Source organism: Chelonoidis abingdonii, chromosome 1, assembly GCF_003597395.2.
Source record: "Chelonoidis abingdonii isolate Lonesome George chromosome 1, CheloAbing_2.0, whole genome shotgun sequence".
Lineage (NCBI taxonomy): Eukaryota > Metazoa > Chordata > Testudines > Testudinidae > Chelonoidis > Chelonoidis abingdonii.
This window is the reverse complement of record NC_133769.1, coordinates 282,827,308-282,848,525: the sequence shown is the minus strand read 5'-3', so window position 1 is coordinate 282,848,525 and position 21,218 is coordinate 282,827,308. Positions and strand designations below refer to the sequence as shown.

Sequence of the window (21,218 nt, the reverse complement as noted above, 5' to 3'; positions counted from 1 at the left end):
CTCCCACAATGCAGAGAGCAAGGGGCCCAAATGGCTCCCACAAGCTTCTGATCCACTGGCTTTTGGCAGGAGGCAATAGTTTCAAACTGTGCAGATGTGCCCACCTAGGGAGAGTTCCCCACAATTTGAAAACCTCTGCTGAATAGAAGGCAGAAATCTAGGGTGTCCATGACCCCACATGCCCTACTCCCACATACAGCCCCATTTTTCTACCCCCATGGCTTTGAGCCCTGGGTGGCTGCTCCTGTTTACAGCCCTGATCTTCGGGTATGAAACAAGTTAAGTGGATTGTGGAGAGAGAGAGAAAGAAAACAAAACAAAGTACCATGACTGAAAAAGAGAATACCTATAGTGAAAATAACAGCAAAGAGTCCTGTGGCATCTTATAGACTAACAAACGTATTGGAGCATGAGCTTTCATGGGTGAATACCCATTCCGTTGGGTGCATGTCTATAGTGAAAATAAATTCTTATGAATGTCTATGACCACACATGAAATTAAATTCCTTTTTCATGCACCACTAGTTTGTTGAAAGTTTAAGTTCCATCAGTCTTCAAGAAATGCAAAAGGTTGGAAAATATAAAGACCTTTTAAATGTTTTAAGCAATCAAATTACTGTTTAATAAATGTCTTTTTTTTTCTATTTTTTCCTCCTCCAAGCAAAAGAAGAGTGGTTGTGATTTTAAAAAGTCACTATGGAAAACTGTGTCCTTCTCGTTCAGCATATCTACTTCCTATATTTTTTTGTCTATAATCTATCCACTTCCTGTGTGTCTCAGCTGTGGTCTACACTACGAGTTTAGGTCAAATTTAGTAGCATTAGATCGATTTAATCCTACAATTGTCCACACAACAAAACTATTTTTGTCGACTTACAGGGCTCTTAAAATCGATTTCTGTACTTTTCCCTGATGAGGGGATTAGCACTGAAATCGACCCTTCTGGGTCGAATTTGGGGTAGTGCGGACACAATTTGATGGCATTGGCCTCTGGGAGCTATCTCAGAGTGCTACATTGTGAGCACCTTGGACAGCTCTCTCAACTCAGATGCACTGGCCAGGTAGACAGGAAAAGCCCCAAGAACTTTTGAATTTAATTTCCTGTTTGGCCACCGTGGAGCTCTGATCAGCACAGGTGACCATGAAGTCCCAGAATCGCAAAAGAAATCCAGCATGGACAGAGCAGGAGGTACTGGATCTGATTGCTGTATGGGGAGATGAATCTGTGATATCAGAACTCAGTGCTAAAAGATGAAATGCCAAAACATTTCAAAAAATCTCCCAGGGCATGAAGGACAGAGGCTATAATAGGGACCCCCAGCAGTGCCACATGAAACTTCAGGAGCTGAGGCAAGCCTACCAAAAAAAACGGCCACTCTGGGTCAGATCCCCAGACATACCGCTTCTGTGATAGCCACATGCCATTCTACGGGGTGCCTGTACAACTACCCCAACCCTGTGTGTGGACTCCATCAACGGATTCTCACACAACAGAGATGTGGATTTGGAGGATGAGGAAAATGATGAGGAGGAGGAGGTTGAAGATAGCACGCAGCAAGCAAGCAGAGAAACCATTTTTCCTGACAGCCAGGAACTGTTTATCACCCTGGAGCCAATACCCTCCCAATCCACCGAAGGCAGGCTCTCAGACGTAGAAGGTGGAGAGCCTCAGGCTATTCTCCCAGTCAGCAGCACCACACAGTCATACCTACCCCAGCCTACCCCTTGCTCCCATGGCTCTTGAAGCCTGAACAGTAGTAAGAAGCAGTTCAAATATAGGCTGAGCAAGTACAGATCGTGGTTCACTCTATTTCCCTGTAAGCCAACTGTCCTCCCCTCCCCGCTTTGATTTCCGCTCGAAGAGGCAATAAAGTCATTGTTTCAAATTCATGCATTCTTTATTAATTCATCACACAAATTGGGGGCACAACTGCCAAGGTAGCCTTGAAGGGGTGAGGGAGGAGGGAAGTACAGGGGTGGGGTTGTTGTAGGGGCACCCCCTAGAATGGCATGCAGCTCATCATAGAAGCAGCATGTCTGGGGCTCTGACCCGGAGCAGCCGTTTGCCTCTCTGGTTCTTTGGTAGGCTTGCTTGATATGCCAGGCAGGACTGAATCTCCATTAGATGAAACTTAAAGAAGAGAATGACCTGGAGTCACTTCCATTTATGTCCAGGCATCCCCGACTGACCTCAGCGAGGCCAATCAGAAGCACCCAGGTCTGCCCAGGAGCTCCCAGCTGACCTCACCGAGGCCGGTCAGGAGGAACCAGGAGATAGCAGCAGACGGTACAATATGGCTGCTAACCGTCTTCGCTAACTTGCAAAGGCAAGGAGTTGCTGCTGTGTAACACTGCAGTACCTCATCTTCCAGCAGCACCCAGGAGAAGTGACGGTGAGCTGAGCAGGCTCCATGCTTGCCGTGGTATGTCGTCTGCATGAGTAACCCAGGAAAAAAAAGGCGAGAAACGATTTTTTGCCATTGCTTTCATGGGGGGCGGGAGCAGGGGGCTGACAACACATACCCAGGACCACCCGTGACAATGTTTTTGCTCCATCAGGCATTGGGAGATCAACCCAGAATTCTAATGAGCGGCGGAGACCGTGGGAATTGTGGGATAGCTACCACAGTGCAATGCTCCGAAAATTGACACTAGCCTCGGTACTGTGGATGCACACCGCCAACTTAATGGTCTTAATGGTCTTAAGTGGGGACACACACACAATCAACTGTATCAAATCAATTTCTAAAATATCGACATATTAAATTGACCTAATTTCGTAGTGTAGACATACCTTCGGTTGCATGTTCTTACTTTACTGACTAATCCCAAGTCATTACTATTGTTAGCCAAACCCATACCAATACATAAAAATGGACTGGATTCTGTTCTGCATTAATTAATAAAATCTTTTTCCCTCTCCTAAACTGATGATAACGTAAGGCAGAATCAACACAACTTGTTTTCAAAACCCAAAATGACTTACAGAACTGATCTATAGAGAAACTAAATTTGGAACCACCAATGTTATGATTTTTATAATCACTTCATTAGGTATAACTACACTTAGTTATTATCTGTCCTTTCTCCAACAAGAATGAAGCATATTTTGAATTACAAAATAAATATAGCATCCCACCATACTGGTACCTCTATCTTAGCCAGTATGTAAAGCAGGGGTCTCAAACTCAAATCACCAAGAAGGCCACATGAAGACTAGTACATTGGCCCAAGGACCACATTACTGACACCTCCTCCCCGCCACCCTTGGCCCCGCCCGCACTCCACCCCGTTCATGAGGCCCCATCCCTGCCCCGCCTCTTCCCACTCCTTCCCTGTCCCCATTCCAATCCCTTTCCCGAAATCCCCACCCCAACTCCACCCCATCCCTGCCCCCAGGAAGTGCAGGAGGGGTGTGGGGTGTGGTGGGCGCTCAGGGCAGAGAGTTGGGGTGTGGGGTGCAGGAGGGGTGAGGTGTGCAGCATGGGGTCATGGTGCAGGGTGAGGCAAGGGGCTCAGGGCAGAGGGTTAGGGTACAGGAGGGGAGCAGAGTATGGCAAGGGGCTTAGGGCTGGAGGTTGGTCTGCAACAGGGATGCGGCACGGGGCTCAGGGCAGGGGATCGGGGTGCAGGATGCAGCAAGGGGCTCGGCAGGGGTCAGGTGTGACGTGTGGCGGGGTGCTCAGGGAAGGGAGTTGGGGTGCGGCAGGGGGATCAGGGCAGGGCATTGGAGTGCAGGAGGGGTGCGGGGTGTGGCAAGGGGCTCAATGCAGGGGGTTGGGCTACAGGATGGGTTCAGGGGGCGGGCTCTGGCCCAATGTGAACCGGGAGCAGGGTAGGCTCCCTGCCCTCGTGCTGCTCAGGGAAGCGTCCACAGCCTGGGGGAAAAGGGGCACAGGGGTCTGTGTGTTGCTGTTGCTTCAGGCACAGCCCCCAGCAGCTCCCATTGGCTGGGAATGGGGAATGTGGCCAATGGGAGCTGCTGGGGGTGGTGCATAAGCAAGAACAACACACAGACCTCTGTGCCCCGTCTTTCCCACTTTCTGGACGCTTCCCGGAGCAGCATGGGGGCAGGGCAGGCAGGCAGGGAGCCTGCCTTTGCCCCTGTCATAAACAGATAGCTAAGGGTTAATGTCTCTTTCACCTGGAAAGGGTTAACAAACAACACCTGACCAGAGAACCAATCAGGAAATAAGATACTTTCAAATCTCAAGGGAGGGAAGCCTTTGTTTGTGGTTTTTGGGTTTGGCTTTGTTCTCTCTGGGTCCTGGACAGGACTAGAGGTACAACCAAGTTTCTGCCAATCTCCCTGCTACAGTTTCTTATCTATTCAGAATAGTAAGTAAGTAAAAAGGCGGTTATAGTCTTTTAAATTGTTCTTCTTTATTTGCAGATGTGTATTTGCTGGAAGTATCTTAAATTGTATTTCTGCTGGAGAAAGCTTTCTTTCTATTGTCTATAAGCTAAAAGACCCTGTAATATTTCATCTTGATTACAGAGACAATTTTTATGTTTTTCCTTCTTTTATTAAAGTTTTCCTCTTTTTTAGAATCTAATTGATCTTTTGGTTATCTTGGGTAAGACTCCAGGGAAGGGAGTCTGCACTCACCAGGGAATTTGTGGGAGGAAGAAGACAGGGTGGAGGGAAAACCTGCTCTCTGTGTTTATCTCTTTGTGTTAGATTCATGGAGCTTGAATCTGTATTACTTCTGGGTGAGGAGAATCTCTTTGTTTAGATCCATGGAGCTTGAATCTGTCTACCTCTCCTAGTGAACCCAGGGCGGGAAGAATCTGGGAGGAAGAGGGGAAGGGGAAGGGAATGGTTTATTCCCCTTTGTTGTGAGACTCAAGAAATCTGAGTCTTGGGGTCCCCAGGGAAGGTTTTTGGGGGAGACCAGAGCTTATCAAGGGCTCTACCCTAAGTCCTGATTGGTGGCAGCACTACAGAATCTAAGCTGGTAATTAAGCTTAGAGGATTCATGCTGGTACCCATATTTTGGATGCTAAGGTTTAGATTTGGGAATTATACCATGACAGCCCCAGTACGCGTCAGGCCAGAGTCACTCTAGGTAAACACTGGGGAAGGACGGAAAGGGGGCTGCGAGGAGCTCACGGGCTGCAGTAAATAACCTCATGGGCCGGGTGTTTGAGACCCCTGATATAAAGCCTGTTTACTCTTTTTGTCAGCAAAATATGCTACAGCAACTTTGTAAATTCTATAAATCTTATTTGACATATGGTTGGCAGCAAAGGAGATAGATAGATAGATAGATAGATAGATAGATAGATAGATAGCAGCAGCCTCCATTGGCCCGGAACAGCGATCCGTGGCCAGTGGGAGCCACAATTAGCCGGACCTGTGGACGGGGCAGGTAAACAGGGGCCAGGGGCTTTCCCTACACAAGTGGCAACTCCTGTTTGAAAAACCCTGTTCTAAGGGCTATTGTTTCCTTTAATGGCCTATTACCTTGAAAAGGCCTTTCACAACCAGCTGTCTAGACTGGAAGCATTTTGCCTAGTGGGAGCCACATTTGAAATACAGGTACATAGTCAATATCCATAACTTCAGATCCAAAAAAGGATACATGCATACAAATAAGATAATCCTATTCAGCAAATCCTAACTTTTCTAATGACACTTTACATGACCCATCTTGTACAGAAAGCACCATAATTATGCCATAATCATATCATAATGATATCACTATGACAAATATAGGGTGTAGTTTCACATCAGGATCTATTCACCATATGCCACACAGTTATAACTTTCTGACTCTTACTTAACTTTCTACCATCTCCAGTTTCTTCTTCTCCATATGATCGTGTAATTGTTTATTGGACATATAGGATGGGGGCTTCGAAAGGGTTTCTGTGACTTTTGCACAAGTAATAAATTAAAGCCAGGCTCTTTTGACAGTCCCACCATAAAGTTCTCATGTCCCTTTATATTGCACTTCCTCCTCCAGCACCATTTTCACAATCACTGTCCCCACTAAAATTTTTACAGGTAATTCTTTAAGATATCTAGTTCTTTTGGATATCTCATTTAATTCCTAGCTAAACATCGGAAAGTTTGCTGCTGATTTACATAGGGAACTCACACCATGTTTATTTAATTAATTAGGCCCCTGGTGAAGCTGATGGAGAGGCAGGCATCATTTCTGCACTAATTGAGGCCAGTTTGTGGGGGATACTTGTCAATATATAGTGATACTGAGGCTTAAAAATATCTACTTTGATTGTTTGGAATTAAATGGCCTTAAGATTTCTCAAAATATTCTTATTGTTGTCACATATTTCCACCTCTTCACACTAAAGAAAAACAAAATTTGATTACAAAGCCAAAAGCTCTGAAAATATATGTGGTCTTTGAATTTACATATTAGCCCCCGTTGATAAAAGCTCAACTCCCATTAGCATTATTTTAAATTAGAAGAATGAGAGTTATAACACAAGAGTTACATCCAGATTTCATAGATACTTAATAGCTTCTTTAATATGACTGCAGCAGGTGTTTCTTTCTGCAAGATGGATTCCATCCCTGTATTGGCAAAGAAACTTGATCAGTTTCTTAATCAAGAAACTTGAATGGCTTTTTGACAACTTTTCACAGTGTTGAACAGACTGTGACTATTGGCAAGGATAGAATAGCTAGGATTTGAAGGTCAATCAAATTTGATTTGTGTCCAATCTCTGAAGTTTGGATCGTTGACAAGCAACGAATTCTTATTGGCAGAAACCTCAGTTTATTCTTTTATAGACGGCAATACTAGGGATTGGTTCTAATGGTTTGGATAAAATAAGAACAAGCACATTCATCTCCTTATTATTAATGTATTTGTATTACATTAGTGCCCAGAAAACCCAGTTGGCATCAAGGATTCTTTGTTCTAGGCATTGCACAAACTTCTGGCAAGAGACTGTGCTTGCCACAATCAAATTATAAGCCAATTTAAGCAAAACACAACAAGTTAGTGTAACATACAGAGGGAGTATAAGAGTAACAGCAATAGAAATACATGGTTGCGTAGACTTGTTATGTGCACAGGCCCCAATTCAGGAGAGCATTTAAGCATATGCTTGACTTAAAGCATGTGCTTAAGTCCCACTGATTTTATGTTTAAGTGCTTTTCTGAATTATAGCTATAATGGAGAGGTGTGAGAAGTCAATTGTAGAGATTTAGAGATTTAAACCTCAAATTATTATGTAGACTATTTGAGACTCTCAGGAAAATTGTTGGTTACTTTTTTCCTTTTGGTTTTCCCCTCCTGTTTTCACCTGGGATAGCAGTAGGAAGAGCAAAATCAGTTCTGAACTACTGAAATCCTAAAACAATAGAAATTAAACCAGGTCAGTTTTTGACTGTGTGCAACCATTTTCACTATCAGCCTTGGTTGGATTCAGATTAATGAAAGTCTTTATATTGTATCACCAATTTTCTGAGCCATAAAACCATATTTTAAAAGTTGGGAGCAGATTAATACAAGAACAAATAAGCCATCTATCCCATCCACCTATCACTTCAGAAATGTTCCCTACAGTTTGTTTTCTAGTATTATTGTCAAATATAATTTTAAACATCTCTGTTAAGGTCCCTATATTTAGATTGTTGAAACCAGTAATAAAAAAATATTTACAATTTGGGTTACACATATGTCCTGCCACTTGGAGTATGTATAGTAGGATTTCTACCCCTTTCAGATGTTCCTAAGGATTTTTTTAATTGAAAGTTTTAAAAAGTGCAAATAAAAATCTCTTTACCAAGTGATATCTTAAAGAACAAAATTGAAACTGGTTTTCAATTCAAACATTTTTACTTAGATTCACAGATTTTAAGGCCAGAAGGGACCACCAGATCATCTAGTCAGACCTCCTGTATATCACAAGCCACCAACACCACCCAGCATCTGCACATCGAACCCAACAACTGAAATTAGACCAAAGAATTACAGCCCAAAGGAAACTAGAAATAAGCAGAGAATAGGAGGGTCCAAGATGCACCAGTGCTTGAGGCCCCTACAATAGCAGGGAAATGATTGAGATAGACCCAGATAATCCTGGCAAGTGACCTGTCCAACATTGCAGAGGAAGGCAAAAAAATCCCCAGCGTCACTGCCAATCTGACCTGGAGGAAAGTGTACTAACCCCGCATATAGCAATCAGTTAGACCTTGAGCATGTGAGAAATTATCAGCCAGCCAAGGACCTGAGATAGAATATATTCAGTGTCACCTCAGATCCGTGGCTCTTCCCGTCCAATGTCTCATATCCAGCCAGGGCCAGCCCTGATGCTTCCCAAAGAGTTTATGGCTGTTCTTCATTTTTGTTAATGCCTAAGGGGAAAGAGTCATGTACAGGTACATGCTTGTATAATAATTAGGTTCCCTAGGTGTCTATTAGATTTTTGAGAATTGTGCTAGCATTGCTGGCAAATTAGCAGCAAATATGTAAGATATTATCCACTTCTTAAAGAAGGTTATTTTGACTATCATGGCCCCATTGTGCTAGGAAAGAAAATATTTCCTATCAGAGCATTAGTGATGGAAGAAAATATATGCTAGTATTGCTTACAGTAAAAAATTGTATTTACAACATCTTATAACATACACCACGGACATACTAACATCTATAGATCCTCCTCTGAGTTGCCCAGTATGCAGGGGGATTGCATGGAAGGGTGGCTCAGCATAAAAGCATATAAGTGAGGAGAAGCCAGAGGTCTTCTTTATCCCCAACTCCTACCTCATTTGGGGCACCATTTGCCCCAAGTGGAATATTAAGGAAGTAGTCTCTACTTTCCCCTTAGACTAGCACTGAAATAGACCTACCTTCTAAAGCCTGAGGAGCCTTCATGAGCATTCCCATATCTGCATAAAGGCTTGTTGCAATATGGTCCTGCATGATTAAGAAACATCTATGCAGGGATTACACAAATCTATACACTGCATTGGCTGACATTCATTGTTAGTCAAAACAAAGTATAGGAATATTAATACTGCACATTTATTGAGAATAAGCAAACAGCAAATATGCTAACTAGATATCCACAATCAGTGCAGGTTTTTGCATCAGTGAAGGGGGGGTGGAGTCTAATTGTGCATCTGTAACCGTGCAGCATTCTTTCCTATTCTGACTAGCTGAAAATAAATTCTCAGTATAATCAACAGAGATATTTAGCACATATATAGGTTTCTCACCCATAGTTTGCAAAGCATGTTAGAAAAGTGTCTAAGTATCATTATCTTTATTTTACAGATGAGCAAACTGAGGCACATCAGTCAGAAGTGATTTGCCCAACATCACACAGCAAGTCAGTGTTAGTCCCAGTTCTCTGATTACCATGCCACTGTCTTATCTATTAGTCCACACTGCTTCCTAAACTTTAATAAATAATGATTCAGGATGCCAGTGTGGGTCATATTGCCATAAATTCACATATACAAGGGAAAATATGTTCACAATTGTACTCCTAATTGACACACACAAATCAGATATTTGCAAGTGTGCAAAGCTATATTTTCATTTGTGCATATAAATGCTTGCTTTGTGTACACGACTGTGTAGTTTGTGCAAATTAAGAAAGCAACTACACATATGATTTTGACCCAGAGTGCTGAAAGTCAGTTTTAGTCATGGCTAAGATAACAAAAGTAATTTGAATTTCAATATCAAGTAATCCCTAGTTGTGTAGCATGTAATATAGATAATATTAAAATTAATTGTTCTAACTGAAGACTTTATATATCACATTATTTCCAAGTAGAATTTAATAAAAAACAATAAACATTACAAAAGGTAAAAGTTATACAGCTTTTGCACCAACCTCTGTTCTCACTATTTACCAGTACAGCTGGCTAAGACTAGTCAAATCATTGCAAGAATAATTATTTTTTCACGTCATTCTTCAGAATGATTGTTTTAATGGTTCTTAACATTGCCTTTAAAAACTATGTATCTAACTTAACTGGACAGAGTGAACTGTCACAGCAAAATGTTTTGTTCTACTTTTTATTTCACTTTGACATATATCTGTTAAAAGCTGTAGCAGCAATGGTAATCAATGTGTGCAAGCTAGCAACCACCAAACACATAATTTACCAAGATGGAGATAGGAAATGGTGGACCCAGTGTTAATGTGTGGCTGCACTCATGTGGATTGCAGTCCGTTTAATTTAGGCAGAATCTGAGCATATCATTTATCAAGTCTGAATGTGTTACTATAATTCATTGCAATGATTGTGGGGAAAGAGCAACAGTGTTGACATACAGCCATATCTCAGAACAATGTAACCCAGTTATTTGGCTTCGGCAGCACTACAGTACTCAACTGTTGTCTTTTAATGTACCCTTGATTTCTTTCAGAAAAGGATTGAGCTATGCTACTGCAATGTTAAAGTCATTATTAGCTAGGAATTATCAGAATTTATGGAATCTAGATTTATGTTTGTCTACTTCAAAGTATGAAATAGGGACACTTCCTTTCATATTTATTTATTGTCCCCCGGGCTCCTTATTCTACTGTGAAAATGGAATTAAAATATTACTATACTATGGAGATTAGCAGCAACGGTCTCATATGTTCTGAGGGTATTAAATACAGACCCAAAGAGTCTCTAGTACTTGGTCAATCAATAAACGGTCACAGACACACATCAGTACAACACAGAGGAAAATACCCTTTGTACAAAGTCTTAGCACTAAACTACAGTACCTGGCAGAATTTAGTAAAGGGGACATTTACCTTCTCTTCCAGGCTTGTGTTAACAGCACTGCCGCACAACAACTCTTCTTTCCTGACTAGTGTGGTAAGAGTTCCCAACTGTGCTAAGGGTGAGTCCTCCAGGAAGTGTAGCGATCACATTTCCTATACACTGTACATCTGTGGTGGGCAACCTGCGGCCCATAAGGGCAATTGTTGGCTGTGAGACATTTTGCTGACGTTGACCATCTGCAGGCATGTGCCCCTCCCCTCCTCCTCCCCTTCCCCCCTGCAACTCCCAGTATCCTCTGGAATGATTGTCAAAGCATGAAGAGGCATATGAATCTTTAGCGTGTCTAACATGTAAATATCTTGCGATGCCAACTACAAAAGTACCATGTGTATGGCCCATCCTCACTTTCAAGTTACATTGGAAACAAGAAGTGGCATTACCTCCATGCTGATGATGGGTTCTGCTTGATAACGATCCAAAATAATATGGACTGACACATTTTCATTTTCATCATCTGAGTCAGATGCCACCAGCAGAAGGTTGATTTTCTTTTTTGGTGGTTCGGGTTCTGTAGTTTCTGCATCAGAGTGTTGCTCTTTTAAAGACTTCTGAAGGAAGCTCCATACCTCATCCATCTCAGATTTTGGAAGGCACTTCAGAGTCTTAAACTTGGGTCAATTGCTGCATTTATCTTTAGAAATCTCACTCTTCCTGCCGCCTCCAATGGTCTGAGATGGCAAACCGTGGCAAGTGGGAGCTGCAATCCATTGAACCTGCCGACGCGGCAGGTAAACAAACTGGCCCAGCCTGCCAGGGTGCTTACCCTGGAGAGCCACATGCCAGAGATTGCTGAGCCCTGTCTTAACATATTCTAAAAGGCAATCTTTGGAAGCAGTATCTGTCAAATGGTGAGCTGGAATTAGGGCTCTCAATTAATCACAGTTAACTCATGCAATTAGCTAAAAATATTAATCACAATTTAAAAAATTAATCATGATTAATCACAGTTTTAATTACACTGTTAAAAAATAGATTACCAAGTGAAATATATTAAATATTTTTGATGTTTTTCTACATTTTCAAATATATTGATTTAAATTACAACAGGGGTAGGCAACCTATGGCACGCGTGCTGAATGCGACACATGAGCTGATTTTCAGAGGCACTCACACTGCCCTGGTCCTGGCCACTGGTCCAGGGGCGTTGGGATCTGCATTTTAATTTAATTTTAAATGAAGCTTCTTAAACATTTTAAAAACCTTACATACTTTACATACAACAATAGTTCAGTTATATATTATAGACTTATAGAAAAAGACCTTCTAAAAACGTTAAAATTTATTAGTGACATGCAAAACCTTAAATTAGAGTGAATAAATGAAGACTGGCACACCACTTCTTAAAGGTTGCTGACCCCTGAATTACAACATAATAAAAAGTGTACAGTGCTCACATTATATTTTTTAAGCTCTAGAGTTATTTAATGATACAATGAGCCAGATGCTAGAGAAGCTATCAGGTGTGAAAATGTCCACTGATTACATCATAATTTGAGGGGACACTGCTGTTCAACATCAGGGAAAACTGTGGAGAGAATTGGAAATTGCGAGATCTAATAACCTTAAAATGAATAATGCCAAAAGTCAATTTCAAATAGTAGAAATTACGTACTTGGGTGAGAGACTGACCTCAAAGAGAATCTTGCACAATAAATCACGGATTCAGGCAATACTGAACATGCCAAGACCAGAAGATAAAAGGAAATTCAAAGGCTACAAGACATACTGAATTATGTCATTAAGTTCATATCTAACTGTACTGCTTGAACAACTCACCTGAAACATCTCCACCAGGGCATTGAATGGGCATGGAAGCAAAGCATGAAAGAGAGTTCAGTGATTTAAAGCACATTCTGACATCAGCTGCAGTGCTGCAATTTTTGAGTCACTGAAAGACGTCAAATTCTCCACAGATGACTTGAACGCAGCAGGGAGCGGTACTATTACAGGGTTGTGGAAATGATTGGTTTGCAATCCCATAAGCATCTAGAGCTATGAAAACCACAGAAAAAATGTATGCAGAAACTGAAAAAGAAACACTAGGTGTTTGGATGTACAAAATGTCATGACTTTGTCAGGAGTTGTAGCTTCAAAGCAGAAACTGATCACAAATCACTGATTGCAATACACAGAAAAGATGCTTGGTTAAGCACCACCCAGGATACGCATACTACTACTGAAAACACAAAAGTGTGATGTGACCCTGCAGTTCCAACCTGGATACCATTTTGTAATGACAGACACACTCTCAAGAGCTTTCAGAATAGCGGCCGTGTTAGTCTGTATCCGCAAAAAGAACAGGAGTACTTGTGGCACCTTAGAGACTAAAGAATTTATTTCAGCATGAGATTTTGTGAGCTACAGCCCACTTCATCAGATGCATAAAATGGAACACACAGACAGGAGATATTTATCCATACAGAGAACATGAAAAGGTGGAAGTACGCATACCAAGAGAAAGAGTCCAATCAATTGAGATGAGCTACCATCAGTAGGAGAAAAAAACCTTTTGAAGTGATAATTAAGATGACCTACAGAAGGTGTGAGGAGAACTTAACATAGGGAAATAGATTCAATTAGTGTAATGACCCAACCATTCCCAGTCTCTGTTTAAGCTTGAGTTAATTGTATCTAATTTGCATATTAATTCGAGTTCAGCAGTCTCTCTTTGGAGTCTGTTTTTGAAGTTTTTTTTTTGCAAAATTGCCACCTTCAAGTCTGTCACTGAGTATTAGAGCGGTTGAAGTGTTCTCCCACTGGTTTTTGAACGTTATGATTCCTGATGTCAGATTTGTGTCCATTTATTCTTTTGCATAGAGACTGTCCGGTTTGGCCAATGTACATTGAGCTTATGCTCCATGTGTCAGTACACAGCCTGTTGATCTGAAACATGTAGTAAACATATATGTGAGCACCATAGAAGTGTCATATGTTATATATCAGGGTATGTGGGAGAGAAAAACAGCTAAAGATTTTAGCTAAAGCAGTGATACCAGCTATAAGTGATGGGAGAAAAAATCCATGTTTCTATCTGCCTATTCCCACTATAAAAATGAGCTTTCATTGATTTCAGGAATGCTCTTGAAAGGGACACAGATTGTGGTTCTCATAGTGATGAGAAGGAAAATATTGGAATGGAAGGTCACCTGGGACTGATCAAATCCAAAAAGGAAAGCTAGCTAAGTTTGATTCTGGCCAGAGATGAATAGTAAAATCCAAGATAGGATGAGCAAGCATGGAACATGTCAGAAGTACAGAGATTCTCAGCAGAAAGAACCAATGATACTGCACAGACAATTTGTAATTTTGTAGGACACAGTCAAAATTCACATGTTCAGCCTCGGTCTGGGAAGATATGATCTCTTGAATATAATGGACTACTTTCCTAATTTCTTAGAAGTAGTCACACTTGAAGATTCCACAGCTCCAACAGTTGTCAGATATGTTATTTGCATGTCATGGTATTCTAATTGAAAATGGATCACAGTTCAAGAACACAGAATTCCTGGACTTTGGTAAAATATACAACCTCCATTGTGAGACATCTAGTCCCATATATCCTTATGCCAATGGATCAGCTGAATGGAGAATATACATATAGAGGAATTTGCTCAAATAGGCAATGGATACAAAAGAAGGTCTATATTTGAGAGCTACACTGCTGAAATGTGGAAACTCCTCCACAACTGAAGTCCTCTACAGACAAACAAATACTCAATTACCAGATAAGGGACAAAAAAAAACTCTAAAGAGTCTGTGATAGTGAGGGAAAGACTGGGAAAATACAATCAGACAAATACTACAATACAGGGAAAAAGACATCTCACACAATTAAAACAAAACAAAACAAAACAAGGACCTAACGAGAATTTGGCAATATGGGTATTAGCCAGTCAAAGGTACTGTGATCAAAGAAGTCATCTTGCTCTCTCACTCTGTGATCACAGATAAAGATACCTGACAACTTGCCTGAGACAAGTAAAGTGAGAACAGACATACAAGTTGAAAACAATTCAAAAATTACCCTGTTAACTATGAGATGAAAACGTCTGTTACACACAAGGATGCCCATAAAGAGGATATGCAATACAGCAGTTCGGGAAGATTCCTGAAATGTTCTAAAAGAACATTGTAAAGAGTTAAATCAGTTGTTGCATTTGCTATATTTTGTTAATTTAGTTTAATAGTGTTTTAGATCACTCGGGAAATTTAGAAATGGTTCTAAAAAAGGAAGGTGTGCTATAGAGTAAGTCCTCCAGAAGTATAGAGACGCCACACTTCCTCTATACTCTTCATGGAGACTTTGATTTCTTGTGACGTGCTTCCTACTGAGGAGCAGAAAAAAAGAAGCACTGGACAGGGCAGTTGCAGGCTACAGTTACACAGACCAATGATTCTCAACCAGGAGGTACACAGAGATCTTCTAGGGGATACATTAACTCATCTATATATGTAGCCTGTTGTAAAACCAGGCAAATAAAAAGCACTAGCAAAGTAAGTACAAAGTTATATTACAATTGATTTATTTTATAATTATATGGCAAAAATGAGAAAGTAAGCAATTTTTCAGCAATTGTGTGCTGTGATACTTTCCTAGTTTTAGGTCTGATTTTGTAAGAAAGTAGTTTTTAAGTGAAGTGAAACTTGATACATAATAAAAATCAGACTTCTGAAAGGGGTACAGCAGTCTGGAAAGGTTGAGAGCCACTGACATAGACTATTAGGAAATTTTGTTACCTCATTACTGTATGTAGTCCTGTTTCTAAGAAAGGTTGATCTTTACACTGGTATGTTCATCTGTAAAATAATACACTGATCAGGTTCATTCTACTTTAAGCACTGGTTAAAAAAAAAGTATACACAGTGAGTGCCTGTGATGGGTTGTTCACCCCACACAAGGCAGAGCAGGTTAAAATAGGATAATTTACCTGAAAGGCTGCACCTGAAGAACAACCAGGGACTGAAAGGCTGATTGCAGATGGAGCCAGCTGAGAAGGAACAGGTGGGGCTGGTAGAAAATCAGGAAGTTGGCAACAGAAGCGGGCTTCAGGGGAAGTAATCTGCAATCACTTCCTGAGAGTAGGCAGGCGAGTGTGGGGCTACAGAACCAAGTAACCTACAGTTATTCCCTCGGAAGAGGGAGTTTCGGCTGGTAAACCCAGAGACATGGGAGCCAGAACACGTAGGAAGGAATCCAGGGAAAGAGCATCTGGGCCTGTGAGAACACAGACCACTGTTACTTAACATAGGGTCCCTGGACTGGAACCCAGAGTAGAGGGGTGGCCCCAGTTCCTCTACCAGCCACTGGAGGGGTGGCATGGTCATGACAGCAAAGGGAAGACTGCTATTTTGTATGGAGAGACTTTAATACCCTTGATGGGGAAGACTAGTGATCTGGCTGGAAAGTTAAGTTATAAAGAGAGAGCACGCTGATTCACAGGGAGAGAGACTACAGGGTGCATGAATGAGAGGCAGAAAAGAGTGTAGCACCTGGAAGGAGCTAATCCCTAGAGCAACCAGGAGAAGGGTCCCTAGCAGTGAGTGGACCCCATGACAGTGCCCATCACAGCGTGTTGGCCAGACCAATAGGCAATAAATAGATAAATTTGTCCTTTACATTGCTACTTAGATTGCTACTTTAACTCCTTCAGTAGTTTGGAGAGCAAATACATGTATTTCTGAGCAAGACTTGGTCTACTGCCTGGGGTCTCACTGGGACCTCCCAACATTGTCTTTCTAGACATGTTTGTCATCCTACTTTCTTCTCTCAATAGCCTCTATCTTTGACCAGTCTGTACCCCAGTTACTCAGTCAGAAATAACCAACCCATATACATGATGCCTCGTGGTCTGACCCATCGTTATTGCCCGCCCCATTGGTCCAGAGGATGAGATAACAAAGCACTTCTCCATCCCAGCACCACCTGAGCTTACACCTCTCATTGGGTTTTGGCCTTCACCTTGCTTGTTCCCAAGGCTGAGAAGCACATTGCTAGCACCTATCCTTAGTGAGAGGAAGCTTTGTCCATGACTAGTGGATCTGGGGACCTAGCAGGCTCAAACAACACAAACATTCCCTTCAGCCTATCCAGGTTCTGCTGCCGCTCTGCAGATTAACAACAGGCATGCTCAAACCCTCAGTCCTCTGAGTGTCCCCCTGGGGTGCCCAGACCCGGTTCCACTGGACACTCATAGTATTTTCATATTCACTGCTCCTAAAGCAACAATGCATCCCAGCTTATCAGTTACAATTCAGACCATTGGTCTGCTTCGCATATGGTATGGCACTTAAAAAGTTTAAGGTGAAAATAAGGGTATGTCTTCACTACCCGCCGGATTGGCGGGTAGTGATCAGTCCAGCAGGGATCTATTTATCACAATAAATCAACTCCAGAGTGCTCTCCCGTCGACTCCTGTACTCCAGTGCCACAAGAGGCGCAAGCAGAGTTGACAGTGAAGTGGCAGCAGTCGACTCATCACTGTGAAGACACCATGGTAAGTCGATCTAAGCACATCAACTTCAGCTACGTTATTTACGTAGCTGAAGTTGCGTAACTTAGATTGATTCCACACACACCCCACCCCAGACTAGGCTAAATAAACATTTATTTAACAAAGTATAGAGATTCAAGTGATAGTAAGTAGAAATATTGGAAACAAATGGTTACATCTAAAGTAAAAACATAATACCTGATCTAGTACCCAGAGTTACTTAACTAGCTACTGTTATGTCTTATAAAGCAAAAACTCACTGAAAATCCTTCCAGGGCATTACAGGCTGGCTTGATTTGTGATCTTCCTTTCATGAGAGAAGTCATACTGTCAGCTTGTCTGGTCAGTGGAAAAGATCCAGTGTGTGTCTCTGTATCCCCAGTTATTCCCTCCTCCACAAATCCATTGTCTTTACTTATAAACAGGATGCTCTCCTGCTGATTGTTTTTTTCCCCAGTGTGCCTCTTTCTTGTCAGTTTCACAATCTCTTGATTAGCATTTGCCTCAGTCCGTAAATAGGCCTCCACTGTGAAGTGGATAATACCCACATGACCACCCAGAGAGAGACATGCTGCCTGACAGGAATATGTTTGTAAACTTCTTGTGACCAGTCTTAAATCATGTACTTTAAGAACATATTTTTTATACAGATACATAATTTCTCAAAACATTATCTGTTTAGACACTTCACAATGATTATGATGACCAGTGGGCTATTGGCTTTTGGTAGAGACCCCACGCACTAACCTTCGGTAAACTTAATATGCACATATGTGACCCAGGGGGATCATGTAAAACTCTAAACACAACTTGTGTCCTCTGCCAGTGCCACCAAGAGGTTCCTAAGTCACACTTCTATATTTTTACTAGATCCAGAAGACCCTGTTCCTCTCTTTGCAATTTTTCTCTCTCCTCATTAAGATTGATCCAGAATTAAGAATTCACCCTAGTCTGCTCCTGGATGCAACAATGAACCTCTTCAGTACAGCTCCTTGTTGAAGCTCTTGGCCCAAACATAGCACTGCTGTATCTAGTGTGGTGTTAGCATCAGAAATGCATTTAAACCAAGAAGCAATCAGCATAAATTGACCACAACATTTTTAAAAAAGAGTGTTTCCATCATAATGTAAATAGAATAAAATGTGAAACTGGGTAATAGACTTATTTATTTTTCTTTTCTTTTAATGTCCAAAAAAGACAAAATTAAAATAAAATTAAAGGGATAATTTTTGGCTTTATTTGAAGCTCATGATTTGTTTTCAGCTGATGGAAAGCAAAAGGAGATAGAGACAGAAGTTCAGAACAATTAAAATTAAATGATACAAATTCAAATCATTTAAATTAATTTACTACAATATTTCCTGTAGAGTTTCCATCCCTGGTTTACAATATACTCATCATGCTCTATATTAGAAGCCCCTCAGCTTTCTGTGTAAACAAGTGTAAACTTGAGATTCTAAGCAGTTGTGGACATTAAAAAGTGTCACTAGAGCTTTATAACTTTGAGAGTATTATCTTTAGTACTTTCACCAAATTACAGTTCAGGTAATTATATTCTGAGTGTCTAAATTAGAGTTCTTATGTGCTGTAAAACAGTTGCAGTGTTTATCCCAGAGCATTTCAGTCATGAATTAATTATCATTGTTTATATATATGCTGCATGTATTTGGGGGACCAAAATTCTGCTTAATGTGTGCTCATGCATAATTCTGTTTTGCATAGTGCTTTAGGATAATTTAGGATGTCCCATATGCTTCGTTGTTTTAAACATTTTCTTTATTTTAAACAGTTTAAAATATGAACCATGGAGGATTTTGTATCACCAATAAAGTGAATCAGTTCCAGAGGGTCAACAAAATAAGTGCCTGATTAAAAGTTACCCAGAACTGCATCTCCTCAACTAACATGTTAAATGTGTCCTATGCTCACTACTCTGCTTCTGCGTGGAATAGTGTGTCAAATTCAAGGTCTTATGGGATAATTTTCGAAGGCACAGATAACAGTTTGGTATCCAACTCATTCAATGATTTTCAAAGTGTACCCATGCCTTTCAGAGTGAACACTGAAGGTAAACAAACCGTTCTGGCCCACCAGTGGATTTCCCTGATGGGCCATGAGCCAAAGGTTGCCAAGCCCTGATTTAACACTCTGTCTCACCTATAGATGAGTCCCATAAAGATGTCCTATTTGTGGAATACTTTTTCAGGGCTAAGGACATGATGTAAACACATCTGAATAATCTATTTAACTTACTCTAGGTTAACAGAAAAAGGCATTCATACTTTTGGTCATGTGAGAAAATGTATGATTGTAGCTATGGCTTGTTAATTTCTTTATCTGGAAAAAGACTTCAGTACCTCAGCTGCTGGATACTGGATGCAATGAGTTATTTTTCAGAATGACAGTTTTATTCTAGAGTACAAACTCAGTAATACTCATCTTGTTAATCTTCATGCACCATAATTTCCATCACAATTTAGTAATCTCTTCCCCTTCTCATTTAAGATTTAAGAGGTTCATCAAGTGAGGTCACATTATTAAGACTACATTTCTTGGACAAAATATTTTACCTGCATGAGTGAGTGAGTGAGTGGGTTATGTCTGTACTATGAAACAAAACACATTATTCACTTACTAGTTTTCAAAATAAAATAAGAAATTCACAAGAACTGTCCCAATAACTAACTCAAATTAGTGGTGGCTGCTCTATGGCCAGGCACTCAGCTATTCACAGTTCCTTTTTACAGCACTAAGTTTTAGCTCTGTACTCAGCATATATTTGATTTACTATTTTTAGCATCTACTATGATTTCAAAAGAGATAGTTTTTAGATGTCTTCATTTATTGAATAGTTCCTGTGCAGTTCTGCTTCCTTACTATAAAAGAAGTTATAGAAATAGAGAAGGTGCAGCAGAGGGCACTCTAAATGATACACAGACTAAAGTTCTCAATTATTTAAAAAGGTTAGAGAAACGTAGTTCATGATCTTTGTAAGAAAAAGATTAAGAAGGGGAGCTCACCAAGGTATATCATGTCTAAGGGGGACATTGTGAATACATGATGAAAGACTAAACTGGTTTGGAATGCCTGAATGAGAGTGCATCAATATAAGTAAAGGAAGTCCAGCCACTAAAGCAGCTGAGGCTGATTTGCCTATGGCAGCTAAGGGAAGTAGCCTTGAGGCACTGCTCCAGTTCAGATTAGGGACAAAGTGAGAGATATGATACAGAGGGCACTGAAAGAGGCCCTTGTTGGACTTGTACCCCAAAAGGGGGTTGCTTTGCTTTTATGTCACAGACAGACTGCGTATGACTTGTCCAGAGGACCATGAAGATCCACCACAAACAGGTGGAGAGAGAGTGCAGACACACACACTCGGCCAGGGAGCGCTCGCGAGAGTTGAGTGCAACACCGTCATAGTGTGTGTATGTTTGTGAGAGAGATCTGTTTGACATTTGTCTTTGAGATTAGTATTGAAATATCTTTTATGATCCTCATGTTGGCTTATATGTCCTACCCTAGAAACCCAGATAGTGAGCATTTCATAGGAGAAGGCAATCAGGGCCAGTGTTAATATTAAAATCAACATATTTAAGAAAAGTTACAACTTGTGGTTGATTAGCCATTTACAATATTTAATGTAGCCATATAATACCATGGTAATGGCTATGGTATAAGTACTTATATACAACAGAACAGTTTAAATCTCAAAAGCTTTCTCTGTGGTCTGATCAACAATTGAATGAGAGACTTCCCTGGGAAAACTTAGGAGCTCTGGAGGCTACAGGAAATGCCCTACTAAGAGATTAATGGAGGCACTGTGTTACTGGGGTGCTTTTTTCTTTAATAGAGATTTTAAACCAAGGTTCTTGCCACTTGTAATCTTTAAAAAGGCTGTGATATTTTTCATAAAAACAGGCTTGTTAACTCTAGTATCTCAGATTCCAGAGTG

At 40.9% G+C, this 21,218-nt stretch overlaps 1 pseudogene; it reads left to right on the top strand.

The window, feature by feature from the left end:
- Positions 1 to 1,141: 1,141 nt before the first annotated feature.
- Positions 1,142 to 21,218, top strand: part of LOC142046729 (uncharacterized) — a 141,358-nt pseudogene continuing 121,281 nt past the window's right edge.